A 27,040-nucleotide genomic window follows, 5' to 3' on the forward strand; every position below is an offset into this window, starting at 1 on the left:
GGGACACAGGATCTCCAATCGTATGTTTCCTTTCCCCTTTTTTTTTTTTTTTTTTGGCAGCCGTCGGTAAAGGGATCCAACCCTGGACGTCCGTATTACCAGCAGCACACTCTAACCAACTGAGCTAGCCGGCAAGCCCTGCAACGGCACACTTTCTAAGACATAACTCAACAGTGCTTTGGACACTGCTCAGCACAGACCAGTGACTCTCTCTGTACTTTACATGCGTCCTGAGATTATTTGAAAGAATACGGCAAGTTTGTTTAATCTGCTATTTTATCTGGTGAAATGTTTTTAAATGTACATATAATACACAGCAACTTAATAAATAGCATAGAAGAAAATCACAGAAGTGCTGAGCTTCAAGATCATCTAGTCCAATAATTTTATACTCTTCAACCAAAAAAAAAATCAGTGAATCCCTTTTTCCAAATGTGCTGAGGCCACATATTTTATATATAAATAAAAGAGTTATAACTGCAGCTGCTTGGACTGAAGCACAACTGGAGTGAGTGGCCAAGGTCTTGCCTGCTCTGTTGATCTCTCTCCTCCCACAGTCCATATAGGGGGTCCTATGGAACCCCCAGTTTGAAAACTCAAGGATCTGATCCAACTCTCTCATTTATAAATGAAGAACCTGAGTTCTAGAAAGGTCAAGGAACCTGGCCATGGTCAAGTGGCAGCCTGCATAGAAGAGTTTCAAGATAAGTTTCTGAGTCTCGGTTCAGTGTGTTTATTTATTAAAATACTTAACCAGCTAAGTAGCAATAACCAAAAGACATATCTGTAGGGAAGGTCCAAAAGCAGGATTCAAAATTTTACAAATCTATGTATAAATATATATTAATAATGCATTTAGAATATATATTATACCACAACTATGGTCAATGAATACAACATTGCATAAAACAACCAGGAAGAAATACACCACATGTTAACTGAAGCTATACTTGATAATGGTTCTGGGGGTATTTTCAACTTTTCTCCCACCTATTTTTCTTTAATAAGCATGTACGAGCATACTTCGAAAAGTTCAGGGAAAAACAGAATTAAAAGATAATATGAATCTTTCCATGTACTGCTTAAAGTACCTGTGTATTACTTTTATAACAATAATTTAAAATAAAAAACAAGAAAAGTTCAAAATAAAAGACCTATCAAAGCACCATGGTTAATGAAGCACAGCCTTCGGCAGAGGATGGACCATGGTGACTGCATTTCCCGTGCACAACCCATTAGAAGAGCTTCAGCTTATTTACCTGTAAAATGGGCATAATGATAAATACTTCCTTCAGAAGTATGCTGTCAGTTCTTAAGAAACCATATGTGGAAGTTGATGAAACATAACCTAGCTTAAAAGTAGTTATTTTCAAAGGGGTCTGTTGGCACCCATATCCTTTTTTTTTTTCTTCCTCAAATTGTCTATCATATCCAGCGGTCACTGTGCACCATTATATCTCACTATGAGAAAAACCTGCCTACCCATGGGCTAACTTTTTTCTCAAACGATGAGTGTTGTTTTAATGTCAAAAAAGCTTGCACAGACCTAGAGGTTTAAGAGCTGGAAAGTACTAATGATACTGTTTTAACTATATATTTTTTTGTAAAATAATAATTTAATAAAATGTTCCATGCCTTAAAAAAAAAAATCAGTATCTAAATAAGACTAGGAACTGCATACTATAATCTCTCATGCAAATAGCAGACACATTAGGATGTTAAAAGCTTGAGGAAATCCTCCAATAAAGAAATTATTTACCAGGATTTCTCAAATTGACTTCATCAAGGCTGTTCTACTTCCTGCCCCTTTTTCCACTGGACTCATCTCTATTGAACCCCAAAACCTGACTCTGGAATGAGGATGGTCCTCTCCCGATTTCCCAGTCCAGATGACAACCAATCAAACGGCAGTAACAGCTGTAAAAGATATTCCAGGCCTTGCAAAAGGCCTGGGCATTTCCTCTTCTGAGCGTCCGCGGTGCTGGATGCCTTCCCTGTCACATTCTGTCGTGATTTAGAGTCTGCCTAGACGCCCCCAGGAGCCTGTAAGTGACTGTAGAAGGGCTACAACCTTAAGCAGCCATGTACCTCACATGTCCAGGGCTCAGAGGGTGCTCCATCAGTGTCCGCTCAGTATCTTCAAAAATATTCCTTAGACCTAGCAACATGAAGTCAGTTTAACGGAAAACAAACCTACTGAAAATACCATTGACATTGAAAACTGCCTTTAAACAGTGTGGATGGTCAAGGAGAATAAGATGGGCATTTTCCAGAGAGAAATATAAAACCAAAGTGAATCTCTAACCACTTAAAAACCACTGCAGAGGAACTTCAGTCGCCACTAGTACCGCCCAGAGAGGAAGACACGTGCACCAAGTGGGAGTCCTGGCACGAGGTCGTGCAGGAAAGAGGATCACCTTGGCATTGCACCCGAGGCCTCTCCTCAAACACTCTCAGCAGGATTAGGATAACAGCCAAGGGAACCCTCAGCATCTTGAAGTGGCTATGAGAACTCTACAGAAAAATCCTTTAACTGTGCCGAGTGTCAGGCCCAAGGGAAACCAACACAGGTTTTCACCTGACTTCTCTGGTCCCCCTTGCCCAACACAGGAAGTCAGCCAGGACGGGAAACCCCCTCAGAACCACAGACCAGACCAATGCCAACGTGTGATTTCACTTCTCCCTAAAGGAAGGAACAGTCACATCATCTCTTTTTAAGAGATAACAAACTTTGAAAAAAGGAAAAAATAATCCAAGTTAGGAAACAATTTAACTTCAGGCCATCAAGCATCCATCTAAATGAAGAAGACCACTAATCCCACAAAGGTAAGCCCATCAGGCAGCTTCTGATGGCTAGAGAAACTCTCGAAGAGACAACAAAATAATTAACAGCTTCTACTAATTAGCTATGACAACAAATCATTCCCTCCTTAAGACAGCCCCTGTGCTACCCCTGGACTTGGAATTCTCCATCTACTGCTCTTCAACAAGTCCAGATTCTTCCCTTTGTCTTGAAGGTCCTTCTTTACAAAGCCTGTCCTGGCTACTCCACCTCACAATTCCTTCCCCCTCCCTGAATTTCTACATCACACAATATAATTGAAATGTTTGTGTCCATGGTGTGGTAGAAAGAGCACTGGCCATGAGAATTAGGTACCTCCCTTCTTGGCAAAGTCCTTTATGCCGAGAGTTTCCTCTGGAAAACAGTATTAACCACTACCTTACCCACCTTCACACAGGCTACTACTGCCGTGAGGATCCAATCATGTAAAAGGAATAAAAGCTATTCATTACTCCAAAAGGTATGGCCTGGTCTTTTTGTAATGTCCTACTTCCTCTCTAATGCACAACTGGGCCCGTAGTGATTTTTTATAAATATTTACTGAAACTGCCACTTCCAAATGACATTTTTGAAGTCCAACCATTCCAACGCACGTGAGTAAAGTCAGCCTTCCAAATTTCATGACAAAATAAACCCGTTATTTTTCAAGCAAGCTCTGATGCTTAAAAATAAAGGCACACAGGCTGTTTTCCTGTTGCTGCTGCAATCATGCAAAAAGGGAAAAGCTCATTTCTATGGAAGTGAACTGTTAGCTACTCAGTACTTGGAAGCCACTGCTAAAAGTGGTGTTTAGCCACTGGGGGCGGGGCGGGAGATGGGAGTGGGCAAGGGGACTTAGAGACCCCAGAGCCCAGCGGTAGAAGGAGAAGTGAGATGGTTACTTTCCCCTGAACTTACACACTCAGTGGTATATTGTGGCATCAGTCTGGGCTCAGAAAACAAATACTACCACCCAAAAAAGCCATCCTGAATCCATTATTGGGAGAATGTTAAGAAACAAGATATAGCCCAAATTACTAACTAGACTTACTTCTCAGAAGTGGGAAGAATTGGAGAGTAAAAACTACATAAACTCATAAAGGTTATTCCCAAATATCACAAAATTCAGGGGAGTGACGGGCACTGAAACTCTTGTTCATCTGTAATTTTTTAAAAAATTGACCCACTGTAATTATACCTACTTATGGGATACAATCTGATGTTTGATAATCTGTGATTTTTAAGAGATAAGGAGACTAAAATCTAGTGAGATTGTCATTTATCTCAAATCTCATACATTACCAAGACTTGGCCCTGTAGCTGGACCAAGACCCAAGATACTTTTCAGGGCTCTTCCACTGCAAAATACTCATGCTCACAAACTTGAGCATGTATGCAGGATAGTATAAAAAGTCTTTAAAAAATGATGTTGCCCTTTAGGACAAAAGGCAGGAACAACAGCACATGTTCATTATAGATTTTAAACTCAGTAGGATTTTCTACCTGGCTTCAATTAAGTAAAAAATAAATCTGCTAAATTCAATTTGGCTCTAGTCTTAAAATAGATATTTTAGTCTTTAATATTATAAAAGCCATCAAATAATATGCCATGAGATGGTATAAACTATTTATAGTTAATTATGAAAGCCAGGTCTTTAAAACAGAAATAAAAGTTAAAGCAATTACTCTAGTAATGAAAAAAAGCATTAGTGAAGCAAAAGCACTACATCAATCATTTAGGAATATTTGTTTATCCTCAAAAAGAATCTATATTATCTTGTTATCTGGTATTGCCTAAAAATAAGGCCGTATCATGTTAACAAAAATCTACCATCTGAATTACAAACTGAACACAAGTTTTCAAGAATCAGAATATCACAATACAACATACAACTATCCATGCAGCAATTGCTCTGAAAATCCAAGTCTGCATGCTTGCTCTATCACTAACTTGTACCCAGTGTTTCAGTTTCTTTTCATAACTTATTCTATCCACTTATTCCTTTAGTTCTGAGAATTTCTATGTACCTGACAGTGCTTTGGAAAACATAAAGCAACACATAAAAATGTAAGAAATTATTACACTGAGCATTATTTATTCTTTCCTTGAAAAGTCAATGCATTTTCTTAAATGAGTGCCATGAAATTAATAGTTACATGTTTATGATTTTTTTAAGGCACTATAAACCCAAGATGGAACAAACACAGCTGGCATTTCACAATGTCAGTGAAGAAACTACAGAGAGACTATAGGTTCCAGATGTTTCTAAATACAAATAATGGCAAATAAAAGTCAGAAGTAAATCATGCATAATGTTCTTATAGACATATAGTGAACTAAACTCTCTGCTTCACATACCAAATCTCTAAAACAGAAGCAAAAGTAACATGGATATATACATGATATTACTCTAATAGCTTATAATCAACTTAATGCACGATCAAAATTTGCTGGGCATGGAACATTCAGCTCAAATTTTATAACACAAAACTACATCCGGGTATCTTGTTAGAGAGTAATACAAATCAATAATTGATATTATTTTATTTTAAAAAACCACATTAAGTACCTTTTTGTAAAAGCTTCAAGTTCAGATAAAGCTCTTTACATGTACTAAAACTTTCCACGTAAGTCAATAATAACCTAATTGACTTTTTACGGCAATGCAGCCCACTGAATACTCATGACATTTTCTGAGCAATTGCTACGTGGATAGTAGTATGTTGCATTTTGTGATATCCTAAGTCTTGAAAATTTGTGTTCAATTTGTAATTCAGAGGGTAGCTTTTTATTAACACAATACTGCCTTATTTTTAGACAATACCAGATAACAAGACTCAATTTGGGTAGATCCTAAATGTTCTTCTCCAAACCAAATAAGCTGTAGATTTTTTGGTTACTTAGCACTTGAAGAGTTAAATCCAATAGGCAGAGTTCATCAAATTGTACTGAAGAACAAAAATGGTTAGAGTAACAATCACATGGTTTCAGCGGAAGCACCTAAATATTTATTTCAATTTACAATTGAGGCAATTTAAAAAGATTCCTTTCGATGACCTAACCTTTAAATTGCTCTACATTTTAAATTGCTATTACATGCAATGCTCACAATTCCACAGTCCAGCTCTGGTTAGCAAATAAAATTATCCCTTATGACACCGCCCCTTGAATTAAGTGTACACTGACCTACTTTACTTAGTCATGAGAAGGGCTTGCTGAAGTGTACATATTTGACTTTTGGTCTACTTAGGCTGTTAGACTTTAGGCTTCTATATTTTGGCGGCTGGCTGGTATGGGGATCTGAACCCTTGACCTCGGTGTTACAACACTGCACTCCAACCAACTGAGATAACTGGCCAGCCCTAGATGTTAGGCTTTTGGAAGAGCCTCACTTGATGACATCATTTGGTCTCCTCCACACCTTGTTTATTTAATGATGTTTAATACAATCGTCTCCCCTTATCTGCAGTTTCACTTTCCATGGTTTCAGTTGCCCATAAAATCTGAAAATATTAAATAGAAAATTCTAGAACTAAACAATTCATAAGTTTTAAATTATGCACAGTTTAGAGCATGATGAAATCTTGCACTGTCCTGCTCCGTCCCTTCTTCATCATAAGAAAAAGAAGGTGATACCTTCTTTTCTTATCTACACTATGATAAGCTACCTTGAGAAAGGGAGAGACCACACTCATTTTTATTACGGTATATTGTTAGAATTGTCCATTTTATTACTGGTAATCTTGTACTATGCCCAATTTATAAATCAAACTTTATCACAAGAAAGTATGTATAAGAAAAAACAGTATATATAGAGCTGCAGTTTCAGGCATCCTCTTGGGGCCTTGGAACGTATCTCCTGTGGATATGGGGGGAGCTACTGCACGTAGGTTGTTGTGTAATATCTCAAATGTATTCCTTCTCAGCAGCTGCCCTATAATTTACCTAATTGATTAGGTACCTTTTTATGACCCTCTCCCAAAATAACCCATTCCAATGCAATAGCCCTCAATGTTCCAAAGGGAAAGAGAACTTTTTGGTTGACAAAATTAATAGTTATGACATGATGGCAAGAAGCCAGCCATGTCAACTGTTCTAGTTGTTTTGAGATTATGAAATATTGAACTGTTTCATCCATTTCACAGAGAGTCCCATCACCAGCAATACCAGGTAATTATGCCTCCCAAAACCTAAGCCTCCATTTGAGTCATTTCATGATGAGGTGTATATATATACATATTTAATAACCACAAAATCCAAACAATCATTTATTCTGGAAAAAAAATTAGAAACAACCTAAAAGTTCCACAGTGGGAATTGTTTAAATAAGTCATTATAGAACAGAAGCCTCCACTACAGATTGTACTATATTTCTATATTTATATTTAGTTTGTCAAGTGAATAAGCAGGTTACAAAGCAGAATAATTTTGTAAATATATATATTACAAATATCCACAGGAAAAATATCTACAAGGTGTACATCAACTTCTTAACTCTTACCTTTGGGTAACAGAATTATAAAATCACTTTCTGCTTCATTTTTTTTCAGTATTCTCTAATTTCTCTGATGAACACATATTACTGGTGTTTAGAAGGAGAATAAGGTTGTTTTTCTTTCAAGCATAGTCTGTGTTTTTAAACATGTAGGCTGCATTGTAAAATTAAAAGTAAGTGCTTCCTACATTAGCTTTCTTTAAAACTATAAAACGGGCTTGCAGATTTCTCTGAATAATCGGAATCTTTGAATCTTGTGTATAATTAGGTTCCCAAATCTTTCATATTCCCAAAACATAATGGCCTGGGGATGTGAGCCAAACCACCAAGAAAAATGATGCTGAAATCCAAACCTAAGTGCATAAAGAAATCCAGCCTCGGATATTTCCCATTGTTCCAGAGAGAAAATAACAAGAGATCATCAGAATTACAACTACTCTATCATTTAGATTTTCTTCAATAACCATCCACCCAGGCTACCACAAAATGGAAAAGACCTTGCAAACTCTGCCTGTTGTCATTTCAATAAGGAAAACTCTGCATAATTCTACAGACAACTCACTATAGTTTTCTCATGCGATTTCATTCTTAGAACTCAATTACCAAAAACTCTGAAGATAATCTATTCCCACTCAACTGATTAATTGCCTCTCTAAGTTTGAAGCCAGCAGGGCTATTTTAATATTTGCCTAGTTAATCTGCAGTACTTGGACATGGATTCACTCCAGCAGCACTCAAGAATATAGGACACAATCAGTGTTTCTAAATTCCATTAGCTCTCACACAAGCTGATGCGCACAGTGCTGGTCTCGTCTGGCCTGAGAAGCCTGAGAAAGGCTAACACAGACTATTTCTGTCACACAACATGCCGTTCCGTTCCTTTCTTCCCATTCCTCTTTCTTAAAATGAGAGCTGAAAATCCTTCTAATTTACTACTTGTTTAGCTGGGATAAAAATACTGCGTGTACCTCTGAATCCGTCATAAAAGTAAATGAGGGCTGTAAAAAAAAGTCGAATGGCTTAAGAGAAGGATGAGAGCATGCTTTACCATCCTCTGTTTTTAAAAACTTCAATGCAATATTCTAGGACATATGCCTGGCTTACTTAAACTACCTCAATTTACTTATCTCTAAAGTAAAAATAACCCTGCATTCCTGTAGGGCTGCAAGAAAGATTAGAAATCTGACATGAAATTTAGCAGGTGCATAATAACAGGAGCCTTTCAGGGCATCTATGGGAGAAAAGTTCAGATCCTTCCTCTTTTCCTCACTTTCTTGCAGAAAATCCAATAGTAATTAGAAACTGGGGATGGGAGAGGGGGTGGCAACTGGAGGCTGAAGATGGTGGCAGCGTCAGTGTCAGAGGAGAGGAATGAGGTCACCCTGCCCCACCATTCCTTGGTCTTTCCTCATCTCTGTCTCTCCTCACACCCCTGGGATAAGCAGATAAATAAATAAAGGCTGCCCAAGGAAGTCAATCCACCAGGCTCTCAACTTCAGATGACTTCAGGGACAAGGCACATAAAGTCAACCTGGTAAACAGAGTATGGAATGGTGAGAACTATGGCAAACATGATAGGGCAGGCCATGCCCAATGCAAGTTTATTTTTAATTGTATATGTTTATGGGGTACAGTGTATTGTTTCAAACCATGCATATAATGTATAATGATCGCCTCAGGGTAGTTAGCATATCCATCCCCTAAATATTTTTCATTTCTTTGTGTTGATGACATTCAAGATTCTCTTTTCTAGCTATTTTGAAGTATACAACACACTATTATTAGCTCTAGATAACATAGTATTATCTAACTGTAATTATGTATCCATTGATCAATCTCTTCCCCTCATACCTCCTCCCGGCCCTGGTAACCATCCTTCATCTCTCTACTTCTATGAGAACCATTTGTTTTAGATTCCACATATGAGTGAGATCATGTGGTATTTGTCTTTCTGCACCTGGCTTACTTCACTTAACCTTATAGTCTCCAGTTCCATCCAAGTTGATGCAAATGACAGGACTTCATTCTTTTTTATAGCTGAATAGTATTTAAAGTTCAATTTTTTAAATGGCACAAATAAACAAAAAACACACAAGCTGAATCTGGCCCATGGGACTGCCACCGTGCAACTTCACATGCTCCCTTGTCTACTGGATCCGGGTCACGAATTCCTTGAGATCCTACCTTGAAGGTTCTCTCAAATCTGTTCCCCTTTTCCTAACCCCATTAGCTTCCGGTGTTTGTTTCTGCCTCCAGCCTGGCTCAGCTTTAACCCACTGCCATAATGCTATCAGATGGGCCTTTCTAGTACATAATCTCATCTCCTCACTTGACACTTAAGACCTTTCTTTGGTTGCTCCCCTCAGCTCTCAGGATGATACTTAGACTCTTCCTTGGCTTAGCTCCAAGGCTTTCCGTGACACAGCTTATTTCTTTACCTTTACCTTTAAGCCCTTCCCTACAAGCTCTGGACTTGTGTTATATCCACACTCCAGGTGTTCAGTAGTTTTCCTTACAAACCACTCATGCCTAGTTTGCATACCTCTCAAGTTGTTCTTCCAATCTGGAATATTCTTCCCAACCTATACCTTCATTCTTTCAGGTTTACCACTTTCCGAAAGCCCAGTCTTATTTGCCTTGGAATCTCTACAGCCTAACACACAGTACATACTTAATAGATATTTGTTGAATACATGAATATATGAGAATGCAAAGCAGATGACTTCTGTTTCCAGATCACGGACCCAGTGAGGTATATCTCCTGTGTACATCAAACATATTAAAATGTACATAAAACATAAGTTCTGAAATTTTAACACCAAAATCAGTTTCAATGCAAAGAAAAGGAACTTGCCATGTATCAGAAGAATAATCTCAAAGCCAGAGTGGAAAAGGTATAAGCTAACACTTACAGCCCAGAGGGATACCAGACTTGTACTTCAGCAGCTAGGGACTGGGGTCTTAAGATCCCAGCCAGGGTAGCGGACATGGCCTGAAGCCAGATTCAGGCAGAAAACTGGAACTAACATCCCTCTAGGACAAGAAAAATTGACCCATGAAATTGGCACACAATGCTATAGAATTCAAATTTATACAACCTGCATGGTATGAGATTTCCAAGCCAAGAAATTAATATAAATACAAAAGAGAAATAAATGCAAAATAGCTCCTTAGAGACCCCTCAATAAGCAAGGTTTCACAGGACTCTCATGGAAAATGTAATCTCTGCTGAGCATGAGCAAATAATTAAAAATTGTAAGTCACATGAGGAAATGATCCACCATGAGGAAGATTTGGCAGGTGTGAAAAACAGGAAGTTTATCAAATCATGAATTTGAGAAAATAAAACAGGTTTGAAGAGAATGTGAAATGAGTATGCTAAAGAGATAAAAGAATTAAAACCATAACAAAAGAAGAAGACATGTTTTCTAAAAAAAGAAAAAGTAAAAGACAGGTGTGTTTAAAGAAGGTACAGAAAAACCCTGGCTTCGCTCCTCTGGTCTGTGACCCACAGATACCTCAGGAGGGAAGAAGAAAGAACAAAAAGTTAAAAGGAGGTCAAAAGAGGAAGAGAAATCTGCAAAAATATAAGGTATGTAAATACAAAAGTAATCAATAGGTTTTGTCAAACCTCAAAGATCTCAAACAATCCAGCACCCATATCCTCTTTTGCGGGGGAGGAACAGGAATAGAAAACTGAATCTAGTCAATTAAAGATTATTCAGATTTCCAAAAAATATCTAACAGATGAACATATATATTAGTTTTCATTGGCTCCGAAAACTCCTCTGAAATGGTAGTAAAGAGATTAAAAAAAAAAAAAAGAAAAGAAAAAAAAGAAAAAGGATAAGAAAGGAAAAATGCAAAGAGAACAGAAGAGGAGAAATGGCAACACAATTTAGGAAGTAGGAAGCAGATGGTTTTAGTGGTGACTGACCTGGCAGACCCAAGAAAACAGAACCCTAAACCAGCAAAGGGGAAAGGTGAGAAGCAATCTGATTTACATAACAGAAACCTTAAAAGTATGAGGAACTGGTAACAAATACCTTGCAAAATGGCAGTGAAAGTGGAGCTAAAAATAAAAGGATTGGCTGAAAGACCATTTAAAAGTTATCTCTAGATTCTCACTTTACACAGCTGAGCATCTGCCTCTGCACCACTCCAGAGAAGACTGAAAATTTATTCTCTGGATGAGAGAAATGGACAGCCCGTACAGTAGGGGACACTAAACACAGCTGAAAGTAAGAGATACCATACTAAAAACAAGGGATTAAGTAAAATTTGCAAACAGATTACATAGGATATGCCCTTACCTATTACCTTATTAAGCATCCAGAGATCAGATCATTTTTCCCAGAGACCCCCAAAATTTTAAGAGGAAAGACCTAAGAACACTGATTATCTTGAAGTGAAACTTATATAAACAAGCTCCCCTCATACAAACATCTTCACTAGTGCCTACTTTAAAATATGAATGAAGAACTAAAACAAGAAAAAACAACAACAGATATTTGAAGAAACTCTCTTATAAATATTATAAATATAAAAGCCAGACATCAAAACAAAAAAGTACTTGAGAGAAAAAGACTAAGTAGGGAAATGATAATGTTAGGAAAAAATATTTCAAAGAGGTAAGGCATTGAACAAGACAGTACCAAAAAAGGACAGAGAATTTTAAAAAGAAAGCTCCTAGATATTCATGGTAAATATGAAAAAGTCAATAGAAATAATAAAAATGAAAAACCGAGAGAAAATAATATTTAAAAAGTAATCTAGGAAGTTCAATATCTGTATAGGAGCTCAGGAACACAGGAAAAAAATCAAAGATATTAAAAAATGTTTTAAAATCTACAAATAATCAAATCATTCAAGAAAATTTCTCAGAAAATAATTGTCAGATTAAAAGGGTCCCAAAGTATCCAAAAACAATGGCTGAAAATGTACTTTCATGATTATTCCATATTGATTAATTATTTTAAAGGAAAAAAGGGAGAAAAAAAAAAGATCTTGAATGCTCCAGCCCCCATCCTGCTTTTCATCATCTTGGCTATGTATTCTTCCATCTCACCCAACCACGACTTCCAATCTCCATCCGTAACCATCCTTACTGGAACTTCTGTCCCTAACCAGGACAGCAACTGGGCACTGAACAGCACAAAGACAGCTCCTGGCATCCCGAAGTAGAATTTTGTTTATACTTTCAATAACAACATTGTCAAAAGGCAATGGTGCCTCTTTAATACCATAAAAATGATGAGAATAATAGTATCATAAAAGTTACATACATTTATTAATATTCAGTAACCATTTCCTCCAAATTTTCTAAGGCAGTTCAGAATTCAAATATATTCTTCCTTTGTCTCATACACCAACAAAATGTCCTGGAAGATTTAATATTTCAGTTTCCAAATTACTTCTCTCTCAGAATGCTTCTGCTACCCAGAAGTAGTTAGAAATTCTTGGTCAGATGTGTGCTGATTATTTTTACTCAGAAGCATGGCCACTTTTAATAATCCATAAGCTTTAGAAGACTGATTGGGGCACCCAATCACCATAACTAACAAAGACAATAAAAAGCAACTAAAGTATACTTTTGGTTTTTAAATTGGAGATTGTCTAGTGTTGGTAACAGACAGCAGGCTGAAAGAAAAAAACAAAACAAAACACAATTTCTCCATTAATATAAAAAATTTTTAAAGCCCTATCTACGCTGAAGTAAGCTTTTATAGTCTAATGGATCTGCAACATAACCAGTGCCCCTTCAGACAAGCCCAAGTACAAACGGCGCGGCCCACCTCCCCCCCTCCCTCTACCCTTTAGGAGAAGGCTCCTGATTTAAACAGAAACCCCTTTTGCTTCTGCAAGGACGCAGTTCTCCACCCCGATCCACATTAGCATAATGCCCCTCCTTGATGGTATCACCCAGCTCTTGGCGCCAACATACCAATATAAGCTCTAGCACCCCCACACCTGGTGCTGTCCCCCATTTTCAGGGCAGCTCTGGGCCCTGTGCCATTCTGAACACAGCCCAGCAGATTTCTTTAATAAAGCTTGAACGGTACCTGGCATTGTGGCTCACTTTCTTTCATAGTCTACTGAGGATTAGAAATACCGGTTAGCTAGGTTACCAAAGGTTTTCCATTTCACCGAGAAAAAGTCTACCAAACTACTTACATAAAAATAAATTAGACTCACTGAGGTAAAAGGAAACCTAATTTAAGGAACACGGCCTCAGGGACTAATATCATGTTTCAAAATTAGCAACAACTCACAGGACCAGATAGGAGAAATCAAGTTCAAGTCTATCTCCCAAAATAAATTTCTAATACTTATTTTGATGGTCAGAAAAGTTCAAACTATTTTCAGACCAGAGAGCACTCAAAGGGTCAAATTCTAAATTGATGGGACTCAAATGTGCACCCTTTGGGCACTCCCCACCGTGAAGGCGTGTCCATGTTCCCACCGTGTTCTACTCTCCCGTACACGGCTTCCCTTGTCTCCTCCTCCTGGTCTCCTGGAAGTAAAAAAGAAGGAAGGATTTCAAAGGAAGCCAGTGTAGGTCTCCTGTACCTTTATCTCCACTCCCTAAAAGACGCATAATGTTTTTTTCTCACAGCAATTATGCCAATTCTTAAAAATGAATATCCATCAATTTATTAACTTCTCTCCAGTCACCACTGACTGACTTCTTAGTTCTAACTAGGATCTAGTAATTCTCCCTAAACTTCTTCACTGAACTTCTTTATTAACTGACTGCTAGTTAATAGCACCAAAGCTTGGCTGTCTAGAAGGGGCAATCTTTATCCATGAAGTAAGTCAGCACTGGCACACAGGATCAGTTGGTAAAGTAACCACAGCTCTAGCTCTGGATTATGGTAAGATTCCACCGGGGGGCAGCATAAAGTCTATGTCATTGCACACTCATCCTAGCATACTTCTCAAGTCATAAAGGATCTTGGAGATATCTTCCAACAGAAATCCTGGGCCCAAGTGACACATTAGGTAATGGAATCACAAGACCTGGAACCCACGATTTCTGAGCCATCAATCAATTGATGTTCTCTCCTCTATACCCCATGTGATTTTATACTGTGCACCTAGTGACTCTACAATTAACAACATGGCTGTTTCCATGTTTTTCATGCAAACACAGTGCATATCTGAGCTACCCTGCAATTGGTCACAAAACCATGTGTAGGACCTCAAAGAAGCAAAAGAGTCTAAAAATTAAAGAGCACACAGTATACTGGAAGGACTATGACCATCACTGTAAATATTTATTCTTGCTTTATACAAAATTTTAACAAGCCTTATTCTCTTGCTTTCATAACTGTAATTTAATGCAACAAAATAAGAACCTTGCAACTGATCAACGATGACTGCTGAACTGTAAAGTAATTATATAAAATTACATACATTGTAAAATTAGTTAACAAAAGGCATGGATAAAACAATTTAAAAACAGATACAAAGATTTGAACAAGCATAGATAGCTAAGGCTATTTTGCATTAGGCTAAATAAGTTCTTTACTCTTAAAAAGCCTTGAATATATATCACTGTAATATGTTACACTGAAAGAATTGAAGTTTAAAATGCGTTATAAATAAAAAAGTGTTCTCTCAAGTTCATAAGCATTTGCAGTCTCTAATATTAATACACATGTGACACCGTGACACCAAATCTTATAGATTTAAATAACCATGAGAAACTTATGTTCCAAATAGTCCATATATAAAGTTAAAAGATAAGCAACAAAACACAAGACAAAATATTTTAAAATCTGTCATAGATTGCAAATATGAAGAACTCTTAAAAATCTGGTAAGAAAAATACTTTAAACAAAGATTACAAATAGGCCAATCGCACAAAAAGCAATCCACCAACAAATGTGGAGGAAAAAATGTTCAATCTCACCAGTTTAAAAAAAAGAGAAAAAAATTAAAACCATAACAAGATGTCATTCTTTAGCTATTGAGTTGGCAAAGATGAGAAAGAACCCTATTAAGAAGAACCAGTCACCAAAAGTCCAAGTTCTTCCAATTCTACCTCTTAAGTATATCATGAATCTGTCCATTTCTCTTCCACTGCAACCACCATGGTTCAGGCGACGCCACATTTCATTTGAATTACTGCCATAGCTTCCTTAATTCTGCTCTTGTGCAAACCCATCCCACCCAAACCCGAACTGCACAGGAAGCTTAAAAAAAAAGAACTCTTAGAACTGTGTGATTCTCATCTTTGAAATCCTGCAATGACTTCTCACTGTTCTTAGAATAAAACCCCCACTTAGCTGTTACACGTGGTATGAGATGCTTCCTGCCTTTGTACAGCTGAGCCCCCCCACTGCCCACCGCACTTCAATCACCCTCCTCTGCTTTCACTGCTGACCACCTCAGGACCTCTGGACACGCCACTGCCTCTACCTGGAACACCACCACGCTTCTTCTTCACATGATTGGCTTCCACTCAACTTTCAGGCCTCCACTCCTATTTCGTCTCTTCAAACAAGCCTTCTCTGATCATCCTCTTCCTTTTAGTCCATTTTGTGCTGCTATGCCAGCATACCACTGACAGGGTAATTTTTAAAGAATAGAAGTTTGTTTCCTTACAGTCCTGGAGGGTGGGAAATCAAGGTATCAGAATGTGGTAAAGGCCCTCTTGCTACATCATTCCATTGCAGAAGGAAGAAGGACAAAGGGGGGGAGAGGAAGAAGGGGAGAAGTGGAGGGGAAGGGGGGAGGGGAAGAAGGGGAAGGGGGGAGGGGAAGAAGGGGAAGGGGGAGGGGAAGAAGGGGAGAAGTGGAGGGGAAAGGGGGGAGGGGAGAGAAGGGGGAGAAAGGGGGAAGGGGGAGAAGGGAGGGGAGAGAAGGGGGAGGGAGACAGAAAGGGTGAGGGGGGAGAAAGGGGGAGGGGAGGGGGAGGGGAGGGGGAGAGGGGGGAGGGGGAGAGGGGGGAGGGGAGGGGGAGGAGGAGGGGAGGGGGAGAGGGGGAGGGGAGGGGGACAAAAGGGGGAGAAAAGGGGGGAGAAAAGGGGGGAGAAGAGGGGGAGAAAAGGGGGGAGAGAGGGAGAAGAGGGGGAGAAAAGGGGGGAGAAGGGGGAGAAAAGGGGGGAGAAGGGGGAGAAAAGGGGGGAGAAGAGGGGGAGAAAAGGGGGGAGAGAGGGAGAAGAGGGGGAGAAAAGGGGGGAGAGAGGGAGGAGAGAGGGAGAAGAGGGGGAGAAAAGGGGGGAGAAGAGGGGGAGAAGAGGGGGGAGAAAAGGGGGGAGAGAGGGAGAAGGGGGGAGAAGAGGGGGGAGAAAAGGGGGGAGAAGAGGGGGGAGAAAAGGGGGGAGAGAGGGGGAGAGAGGGGGAGAGGGGGGGAGAAAAGGGGGGAGAGGGGGGGAGAAAAGGGGGAGGGGGAGAGGAGGGGGGAGGGGGAGAGAAGGAGGGAGAGAGATTGAGAAGGGGGGGCAGGGGGCGAAACTCATCCTTTTATAAGAAACCCACTCCAGTGATTATGGCATTAACCGATTCATGAGGGCAGAGCCCTCATGACCTAATCACCTCTTAAAGATCCCACCTCTTGACACTGCATTGGGAATTAAGTTGCAACACATGAACTTTGGGGGACACATTCAAACCACAGCACTTTTATCTACATCTTCTTCCTTGGTTATTGTTTTTCTGCCCTACCAGAATGGAAGCTCTATGAGGGAAGGTCCCTCGGTTGTGGTTTTCATTACTGTATCCACAGGAGCAAGCACACACCTGGCACATAGTAAGCACTCAATATAAATATCTGTCGCATGATGAACAGTAGAAAGAAGGTGGGCAACTACATTTAATCCTAAGAACATACTTCCGGATTCCAGATTCTTCAGTTTGAGACTGAATAGACTACTCTCTTTAAAACTCACTTTTCAGGTTTCCAAGATGGCGGCGGCTGCGGCGGCTGGCGCGGAGTAGCTGAGGTGGAAAAGGTGGCCACTGGGCCTCAGGCAGCCGGGAAACTTGTGGACCTTCCTCTGGCCATCTCTTAAGGGAGGACCGCTGCTGCTGGCCGGTCGTGGGGGCTCAACGCCACTTTGCCCCCGGCAGGAGAGGCTGCCTCATTTACAGGCAACAGCTTTGAAGTGTGGAGCAGGAAAAGAACTGATTCTTAGCTGCAAAAGCGAGTCTTGAAACAGGGAACGCGCACCAGGGCTGCTGTGGATGCAGCCAGGATCCCGGAGGCTGGGGCTGCACTGAAGGCGGCCAGCTGCCCTATTCAGGATTCGAGGTTTCAGGCCGGCATTAAAGAAGATTCCTGGGAGCGCCTGAGCGGCGCCGCGACTGAACAGCCCGAGGCGGCCGCGCCGAGAACACGGAAGGCAACAAACCAGAGACAGAGCGAGCACCCGACCTGGCACAGCACTGTGAGTGATCCCTGGCACAGCTCTGTTCGGGGGGTGGATGCCCATGCGGCTCCCGCCTGCACCACCAGGCCACTCACTGCCCCGGTGCTGCCTCCATTTTCCCAGGTGCGGGCAGCTCCGCCTGGCTCGGCCATCACTGAGCCCATTTGCTTGGCCTGGCGCGGGGCTTTCCGGACCCTGCGGGCCGGCCTCCTCTCCCACTCCCTCCGCTGTTCTCTGGCGGGGCTGGGGTTGTGGGGCGTCCCGACCAGTGTTGGGAGGGCTAGGAGGTACGGGCGGGCTGACTGTCACTCCACCACACCCTGGACTCCGGCCCGGTAAACTTCCTGTTACTGGGAGGCAGATACCATCTCTGCGACCACCAGTTTGGAAAAAAGCCTAACGAATTTCTGGTTGGGAATAGTGTGGTAGGAGAGTTCCCAGGTCTGCTTGAACCTGCCGGAGAGCAGGCTGCAGGCGGGCACTAGACTCGGTTTATACCGGGGGGATACAAAGGTGAACAAGACCCGAGAAAGATCTACACAGTGCTACAAAGGCACCCAGAGAGACCGGTCGTCTGTGCCTAGCAGAAACCTGGTAGACTTCCTGGGCGAGGCGGTGCTGAGCAGGGTCTTGAAGGCCCAGCTGATAGACGAGGGTTGCAGAAGACACACCCCAGCCCAGCACAGTGTGCACAGAGTGGGGAGACGTGCGGCCAGGGAGGCGGAGACTCGACAGAAACCACACACCCGGTGGGGTCGCCACTGCACGATCTAACAGCCTGGGCCAGAACACACGGAACAGGGAGAAGTCCTGTACAGAAAGTGAAAGCTCAACAGAGATCACACACCCTGTGGTACGTGATCCACCAGCCCAGCAGAGTCCAAGCTGACCAGAAAGGTGGATCCCTGGAGAAGCCCAAGACCCGAGGCAACCACACACACAAGACACTAGAGGCCAACTGAGCAGTCACGGCGGGAGCCATACCAAATTGGCAACCACAGCAACATCCTAGTTAGTCATTAGTCTCAAACCGGTGGACTGTGAAACCCCCTGCCACAATGAATAAACACCAAAAAAAAGACACCAGAAATACAAAAAATCAAGAAAGTACACCACCAAAAGTTAATAAATCTCATACTCTAGATCCTATAGAACAAGAAGCCCTTGAAATAACTGACAAGGAATTTCGAGTGATAATTCTAAGGAAACTGAATGAGATACAAGAAAACTCAGCTAGACATCATGATGAAATGAGGAAAAGTATACAGGATCTGAAAGAGGAAATATACAAGGAAATCAATGTCCTGAAAAAAAATGTAGCAGAACTTGCTGAACTGAAGAAGTTATTCAGCGAAATAAAAAACACAACGGAGAGTTTAACCAGCAGGCTTGTCGAAGTTGAAGAGAGAACCTCTGAACTTGAAGATGGGCTGTTTGAAATAACACAAGCAGACAAAAAGAAAGAAAAAAGAATCAAGGACATGGAAGAAAATCTGAGAGAGATATCAGACAACCTCAAGCGCTCAAATATCCGAGTCATGGGTATTCCAGAAGGGGAGGAAAATGGAGATTCCATTGAAAACATATTCAACAAAATAGTGGCAGAAAACTTCCCAGGTATAGGAAAAACCACAGATCTTCAGATCCAGGAAGCTCAACGATCTCCAAACGTATTCAACCCAAAAAGGCCTTCTCCAAGACATGTCATAGTCAAATTGGCAAAACTCAGAGACAAAGAGAGAATCTTAAAAGCTGCAAGAGAGAAGCGTCAAATCACCTATAAGGGAGCCCCAATCAGGTTAACATCAGACTTTTCATCACAAACCCTAAAAGCTAGAAAGGAATGGGATGATATTTTCAAAATACTAAAAGACAAAGATTGCCAGCCAAGAATACTCTACCCTGCAAGGCTATCCTTCCGAAATGAGGGGCAAATAGTATATTTCTCAGACAAACAAAAACTGCGGGAGTTCACTACCACAAGACCACCCTTACAAGAAATCCTCAAGGGAGTACTGGGTTTGGTTCCTGAAAAATAACTACCACTGCCATAAAAACCTAAGAAAAATCTAAACCCGCTAGTACAATAAAAATGGCATTCATGAAGAGAAAACAAGCTAACAAAAACACTATCTACAACCTAAGGAACCAACAAACAAAGAAACCAAACAGTAAATCAGAAAGCAAGGAACAAAAGACACCTAAGACAACCAAACAACCAATAAAATGCTAGGAATAAATCAACACCTTTCAATAACAACTCTTAATGTTAAAGGCTTAAATTCCCCAATTAAAAGACACAGACTGGCTGACTGGATCAAAAAGCAGGACCCAACTATATGCTGCCTACAAGAGACCCACCTCACCCACAAAGATTCACACAGACTAAGAGTGAAAGGATGGAAAAAGATTTACCATGCAAACAGAAAAGAAAAACGAGCTGGAGTGGCTATTCTTATATCTGACAAAATAGACTTTAAACTAAAAACCATAAAAAGAGACAATGAGGGACACTACTTAATGATAAAAGGACTGATCCATCAAGAAGACATAACAATCATAAATATGTATGCACCCAATGTTGGAGCAGCCAGATTTATAAAACAAACTCTATTAGACCTAAAGAAGGAAATAGACACTAATACCATAATAGCAGGGGACCTGAACACTCCACTGTCAATATTAGACAGATCATCTAGGCAAAGAATCAGTAGAGAAACACAAGATCTAAACAAGACTCTAGACCAATTGGAATTGGCAGATATCTACAGAACATTCCACCCAACAACCTCAGAATATTCATTCTTCTCATCAGCACATGGATCATTCTCCAGGATAGATCACATATTAGGTCACAAATCAAGTCTCAATAAATTCAAAAAAATTGGAATTATCCCATGTATCTTCTCAGACCACAATGGATTAAAACTAGAAATTAATAACAAACAAAACTCTGGAAACTATACAAACACATGGAAATTAAACAGCATTCTACTTAATGACATATGGGTCCAAGAAGAAATCAAGCAGGAAATCAAAAAGTTTATTGAAACTAATGAAAACAATGATACATCATACCAAAACCTGTGGGATACTGCAAAAGCAGTATTGAGGGGAAAATTTATTGCATTAAATGCTCACTTCAGAAGAATGGAAAGATGGCAAGTGAACAACCTAACACTTCACCTTAAAGAACTAGAAAAACAAGAACAATCCAATCCTAAAGTTAGCAGACGGAAAGAAATCATTAAGATCAGAGCAGAACTGAATGAAATTGAAAACCAAAAAACAATTCAAAAGATCAACGAATCAAAAAGTTGGTTTTTTGAAAAGATAAATAAAATTGACAAACCATTAGCATGGCTAACAAAAAAAAGAAGAGAGAAGACTCAAATAACAAAAATTAGAAATGAAAAAGGCGATATTACAACTGATTCATCTGAAATACAAGGAATCATTCGAGACTACTATAAACAACTATACGCCAACAAATTTGAAAATCTGGAGGAAATGGATAAATTTCTGGACACACACAAGCTCCCAAAACTGAACCGTGAAGACGTAGAAAATTTGAACAGACCAATAACAATAAAGGAGATTGAAGCTGTTATCAGAAGGCTCCCAACAAAGAAAAGCCCAGGACCAGATGGATTCACAGCAGAATTTTACCAAACATTCAAAGAGGAATTGACACCGATTCTTTACAAACTATTCCAAAAGATTGAAACGGACGCAAATCTCCCAAACTCATTCTATGAAGCAAACATCATCCTGATACCAAAACCAGGTAAAGATATAACCAAAAAAGAAAACTACAGGCCGATATCCTTGATGAATATAGATGCAAAAATCCTCACTAAAATACTAGCAAACAGAATACAGCAACACATACGAAAAATTATTCATCACGATCAAGTGGGATTCATCCCAGGGATGCAAGGTTGGTTCAACATACGCAAATCAATAAATGTGATACACCATATTAATAAACTCAAACACAAGGACCAGATGATCATCTCTATAGATGCTGAAAAAGCATTTGATAAAGTTCAGCACTCATTCATGACAAAGACCCTCTATAAGTTAGGTATAGAGGGAAAGTATCTCAACATAATTAAAGCCATATATGACAAACCCACTGCCAATATCATCCTGAATGGGGAAAAGCTGAAAGCTTTTCCTTTAAGAACAGGCACTAGACAAGGATGCCCACTCTCACCACTCCTATTCAACATAGTGTTGGAAGTACTAGCCAGAGCAATCAGAGAAGAGAAGGAAATAAAGGGCATCCAGATTGGAAAAGATGAAGTCAAACTGTCCCTGTTTGCAGATGACATGATCCTATATATCGAACAGCCTAAAACCTCTACAAAAAAACTGCTGGAATTGATAAATGATTTCAGCACAGTAGCAGGATACAAAATCAACACACAAAAATCAGTAGCATTTCTTTTCTCCAATAGTGAACATGCAGAAGGAGAAATCAAGAAAGCCTGCCCATTTACAATAGCCACCAAAAAGATAAAATACTTAGGAATTGAGTTAACCAAGGAGGTGAAAAATCTCTATAATGAGAACTACAAACCACTGCTGAGAGAAATTAGAGAGGATACAAGAAGATGGAAAGATATTCCATGCTCTTGGATTGGAAGAATCAACATAGTGAAAATGTCCATACTACCCAAAGTGATATACAAATTCAATGCAATCCCCATCAAAATTCCAAAGACATTTTTCTCAGAAATGGAAAAAACTATTCAGACATTTATATGGAACAGTAAAAGACCACGAATAGCCAAAGCAATGCTCAGCAAAAAAAATAAAGCTGGAGGCATAACACTACCTGACTTTCAGCTATACTACAAAGCTATAATAACCAAAACAGTATGGTACTGGCATAAAAACAGACACACTGACCAATGGAATAGAATAGAGAATCCAGAAATCAACCCACACACTTACTGCCATCTGATCTTTGACAAAGGCACCAAGCCTATTCACTGGGGAAGGGACTGCCTCTTCAGCAAGTGGTGCTGGGATAACTGGATATCGATATGCAGGAGAATGAAACTAGATCCATACCTCTCACCGTATACTAAAATCAACTCAAAATGGATTAAGGATTTAAATATACACCCTGAGACAATAAAACTTCTTAAAGAAAACATAGGAGAAACACTTCAGGAAATAGGACTGGGCACAGACTTCATGAATACGACCCCAAAAGCACAGGCAACCAAAGGAAAAATAAACAAATGGGATTATATCAAACTAAAAAGCTTCTGCACAGCAAAAGAAACAATTAACAGAGTTAAAAGACAACCAACAGAGTGGGAGAAAATATTTGCAAAATATACATCTGACAAAGGATTAATATCCAGAATATATAAGGAACTCAAACAACTTTACAAGAAGAAAACAAGCAACCCAATTAAAACATGGGCAAAAGAGCTAAGTAGGCATTTCTCTAAGGAAGATATCCAAATGGCCAACAGACATATGAAAAAATGCTCAACATCACTCAGCATCCGGGAAATGCAAATCAAAACCACATTGAGATACCATCTAACCCCAGTTAGGATGGCTAAAATCCAAAAGACTATGAACGATAAATGCTGGCGAGGCTGCGGAGAAAAAGGAACTCTCATACATTGTTGGTGGGACTGCAAAATGGTGCAGCCTCTATGGAAAATGGTATGGAGGTTCCTTAAACAATTGCAAATAGATCTACCATACGACCCAGCCATCCCACTGTTGGGAATATACCCAGAGGAATGGAAATCATCAAGTCGAAGGTATACCTGTTCCCCAATGTTCATCGCAGCACTCTTTACAATAGCCAAGAGTTGGAACCAGCCCAAATGCCTATCATCAGATGAGTGGATACGGAAAATGTGGTACATCTACACAATGGAATACTACTCAGCTATAAAAACGAATGAAATACTGCCATTTGCAACAACATGGATGGACCTTGAGAGAATCATATTAAGTGAAACAAGTCAGGCACAGAAAGAGAAATACCACATGTTCTCACTTATTGGAGGGAGCTAAAAATTAATATATAAATTCACACACACACATACACACACACACACACAAACCGGGGGGGGTGGGGAAGAAGATATAACAACCACAATTATTTGAAGTTGGTACAACAAGCAAACAGAAAGGACATTGTTGGGGGGAGGGGGGGAGGGAGGAGGGAGGGAGGTTTTGGTGATGGGGAGCATTAATCAGCTACAATGTATATCGACAAAATAAAATTTAAAAAAAATAAAAAAAAATAAAAAAATAAATAAAACTCACTTTTCCCCACCTGTAAAAAAAGAATAAACCCATAAACTACTTAGAAGATTTCATTAAAAAATTAATTTAAAAAAATAAGTAATCTCAAAAAATACAGCTAGGATTTTCAGATGGGCAAGTATACTTCCTTTAATCATATCATTTCTTCCTTTTAGACTTGTTTTAGTAGGAGAAGAAAACATTGAGTCCTACTGGCTTCTTTTTCATAAAAGGAACAAGCCATCCAATTGTTATACCTAAACAGAAGGTCCAGAGAGGTTCCTCAATTTTTTATTCTTTGCTATGAACAAAGGAAACAAAATCCAGAGTCAATGCTATAATATAAAAACTAAAAATATTCAAATGAAATTTATACTTTCATATTTGCACAATAATGAATTTAAAAAAAATACTTCAAGGTTTTCTTCAGATTGTAAACACAGCCATCTTCCACCTAAAATTAAGCCTTCACCCTTTTCAGCAATACATCTAATCAGATTTTTAAGGGTATTATAGAGGGAAATGTATTTCCTAAATATATTGCCTAAATATAGGACCTTACAGATGTTTCCTAACAGCTCCTGAAGGTATAATTTCTACATCCTTTATAGATGAGTTATTTGTTAATCTGTAGTAGCAATTGAGACACTGGTAGGAATAAGAGTACAAGCCTACCTGAGAAACTCAGTGTCAAGATGGCATGTCCCTAATTATTCCTTACCTAACAGGTCCTGGACACTAAAACAGAAGTACAGGCCTCACTGTCCTAGGTTGTCTTTTTTTATGGCCAGATCATGTAATTCTCAATTTTTCAAAATTCCATATGCATTAAGACCTAAGCCATTTGATGAAAAGTCAGTCTCACATCATTGTGTTATAACCTGAGAAGATGGCATGGCTAATTAAAAGCATTTCAAGATCTTGCCAAATGATCTAAAGATGTAATCTGTGAGATCAAACAACTTAACTTTCAAATGTCACTGGTTATTTCAGTATAAAAGAAAACCAAGGACCAAGGGAAAATATGGATTTAATTTGTAAAAGAACAAAACGTCAGTCATGAAGATCAAAACTGGAAAAATGACTAAGAACAGCCATTATGTACTACATATCGAGGAAAAGAATTTCTCAGTAAAGGGGACACAATTTAGAACCTAAAAACGCCAAACAATAAATTTTCAAATTATTTCTGGAAACTACTTTCTTACCATAAAACAGTGGCAGTCCCATGAGGGTCTATTTCGTATCTTGATCATGTTCCACTCTTCTGATAGAGGAATCACACTACACACACATAAGAGTCTCATGACCTAAAATAAGTTCTGTTTTCATAGAGCTAAGTAAACATTATAGAGAGATTCTGTTCATTAAAGGAACTTGATCATCAGCATTCAGAGAACAGATTATCAGAGCACTCTGGCAAGACTATAGCCACATCAATTTCACTAAAGACACAGCTCAAATGTATCTTCTATTTATAAACCTAATAAGCTTTGCTCTTTGGTATAAAAAGAGCCAGCACTAAGGAGCTAAGGACTGAAAATTATACATATTTATAAAAGGCAGATCACCAAATCAAAATAAAACCAAATGTTTACTGAGCACTTACTGTGCATTAAGCACTCTCCTGGGCATTCTGTGAAGCATACACCATGGTTCCTGCCTAACGAGGTTAACATGTCCAGAAACAAACTCCTGCTCTTCTCCAAACCCACTCCTCCTGCAAGCCTTCTTCAGCTTAGTAGACTGCAGTTCCACCCTGCCACTGCTCTGGCAAAGACTTGTAGCTGGTGAATCTAAGCCTAGCTTGGCTCACTTTTAGCTTGCACTTTCTACACCCCACCCCCACCCCCCAATCCAACCTGTTACAGCCAACCCATCAGCCTCACCTTCTAAATATATCCAGAAACCAACCACCTCTAACACCCCTGCTATCTGGTCTCTCTGCTTCCACCTTGCACTCTTAAAATCCTTTGTGTTAGATCTCACTCAAAATAAAAGTCAAAGCCCATACTTACTAGGCCTCACAAGGTTCCACATGATCTGGCCTCTGCTATCTACCTGACCTCACCCTCTTCCCTCCTCCCATCCTCACTCGCCCAGCCATGATATCTCCCCACTTGCCCATTCCCACTCAATCACACTGGCCACCTTATTGCTTCTCAAATATGCCAAGCAAGCTCCTACCTGAGGGCCTTTGCACTTGAGGTCCGTTCTTCTGAAAGGTTCTTCTCCAGATGGCCCCACAGCTCCCTCCTTTGCCTCCTTCACGTCTTGGTTCAAATATCCTTTACATGAACTGAACCTCCCTTGAACACACCACCTTTCATAATACATATTTCACTTGCTTAATGTCTTTGCAGCCTGAGGCACATGAAGGGCAGGCGTGGGGGGCGGGGGTGAGGAGAAGAAGCTAATCTAGAATGGAGGATTGGGATAACAGAATTTGCAGAACTCAGAGAAGAGACAAGGAGAAATTCCAGGGCTGTGGTCAAGGCAGTATTAAAAACTGTGACTATAGGCTGGGTTAGGATACCAGAGCAACCAAGCAGGAAGAAGTCAGGAATTGGGATTAGGTAACTCTGGAGCTCGAGAGGAGAGCAGGTTTGGTGGCTGTCCTGAGGGAGTGGTGGAGGTGTCTGTAATAGAAGAGGTGGGAGGCAGATCAAGGTAGAGATTTCTGGGCTAGAGCAATCTAAGGTATAAAAAGATGCCAGGGTGTGACTGGAGCTGGTCAGTCTAGTCACAGAGCACCTGGTGCAAAGATTGGTAAGATGGGTCACAGGTGAGGACACTGAGGCCATCGGTGCAGAGGAAGAATTTGTAGCAATCATGGCCCATGGTGGCTCATCAGCTAACGAGGATACAAATGGAGAGAGAGACAGAAAGCTGTAATTCAACAGATGGCCAGGAGCAAATCCTGAGAGGGAAGCCCAGCTTCTTCCCAGCAACGGAAGAGGGGCTGAAGCCACCATGGGAGAAACGTGCTGGGGTGCAGGCTGTTCTGCAGAATCAGCCATATTTCTCTCAAGACAGATGGGAGAGAGAGAAGTTAGGTG

General features: G+C 40.0%; 1 protein-coding gene across 9 annotated transcripts in view; it reads right to left on the bottom strand.

Annotated features, from left to right (window-relative positions):
• Positions 1-27,040, bottom strand: part of SGMS1 (sphingomyelin synthase 1) — a 282,944-nt gene that overhangs the window by 30,519 nt on the left and 225,385 nt on the right. The window contains exon 1 of one of the 9 annotated variants that reach the window (XM_063102282.1): positions 1,155-1,229. The exons of the other annotated variants lie outside the window; for them this stretch is intronic. The gene's annotated coding sequence lies outside the window, so the exon portion shown is untranslated. Of the gene's footprint in view, positions 1-1,154; positions 1,230-27,040 lie in introns of those variants that run through there. 9 annotated transcript variants of the gene reach the window in all.

The sequence above is a fragment of the Cynocephalus volans genome, chromosome 7 (assembly GCF_027409185.1).
Source record: "Cynocephalus volans isolate mCynVol1 chromosome 7, mCynVol1.pri, whole genome shotgun sequence".
NCBI lineage: Eukaryota > Metazoa > Chordata > Mammalia > Dermoptera > Cynocephalidae > Cynocephalus > Cynocephalus volans.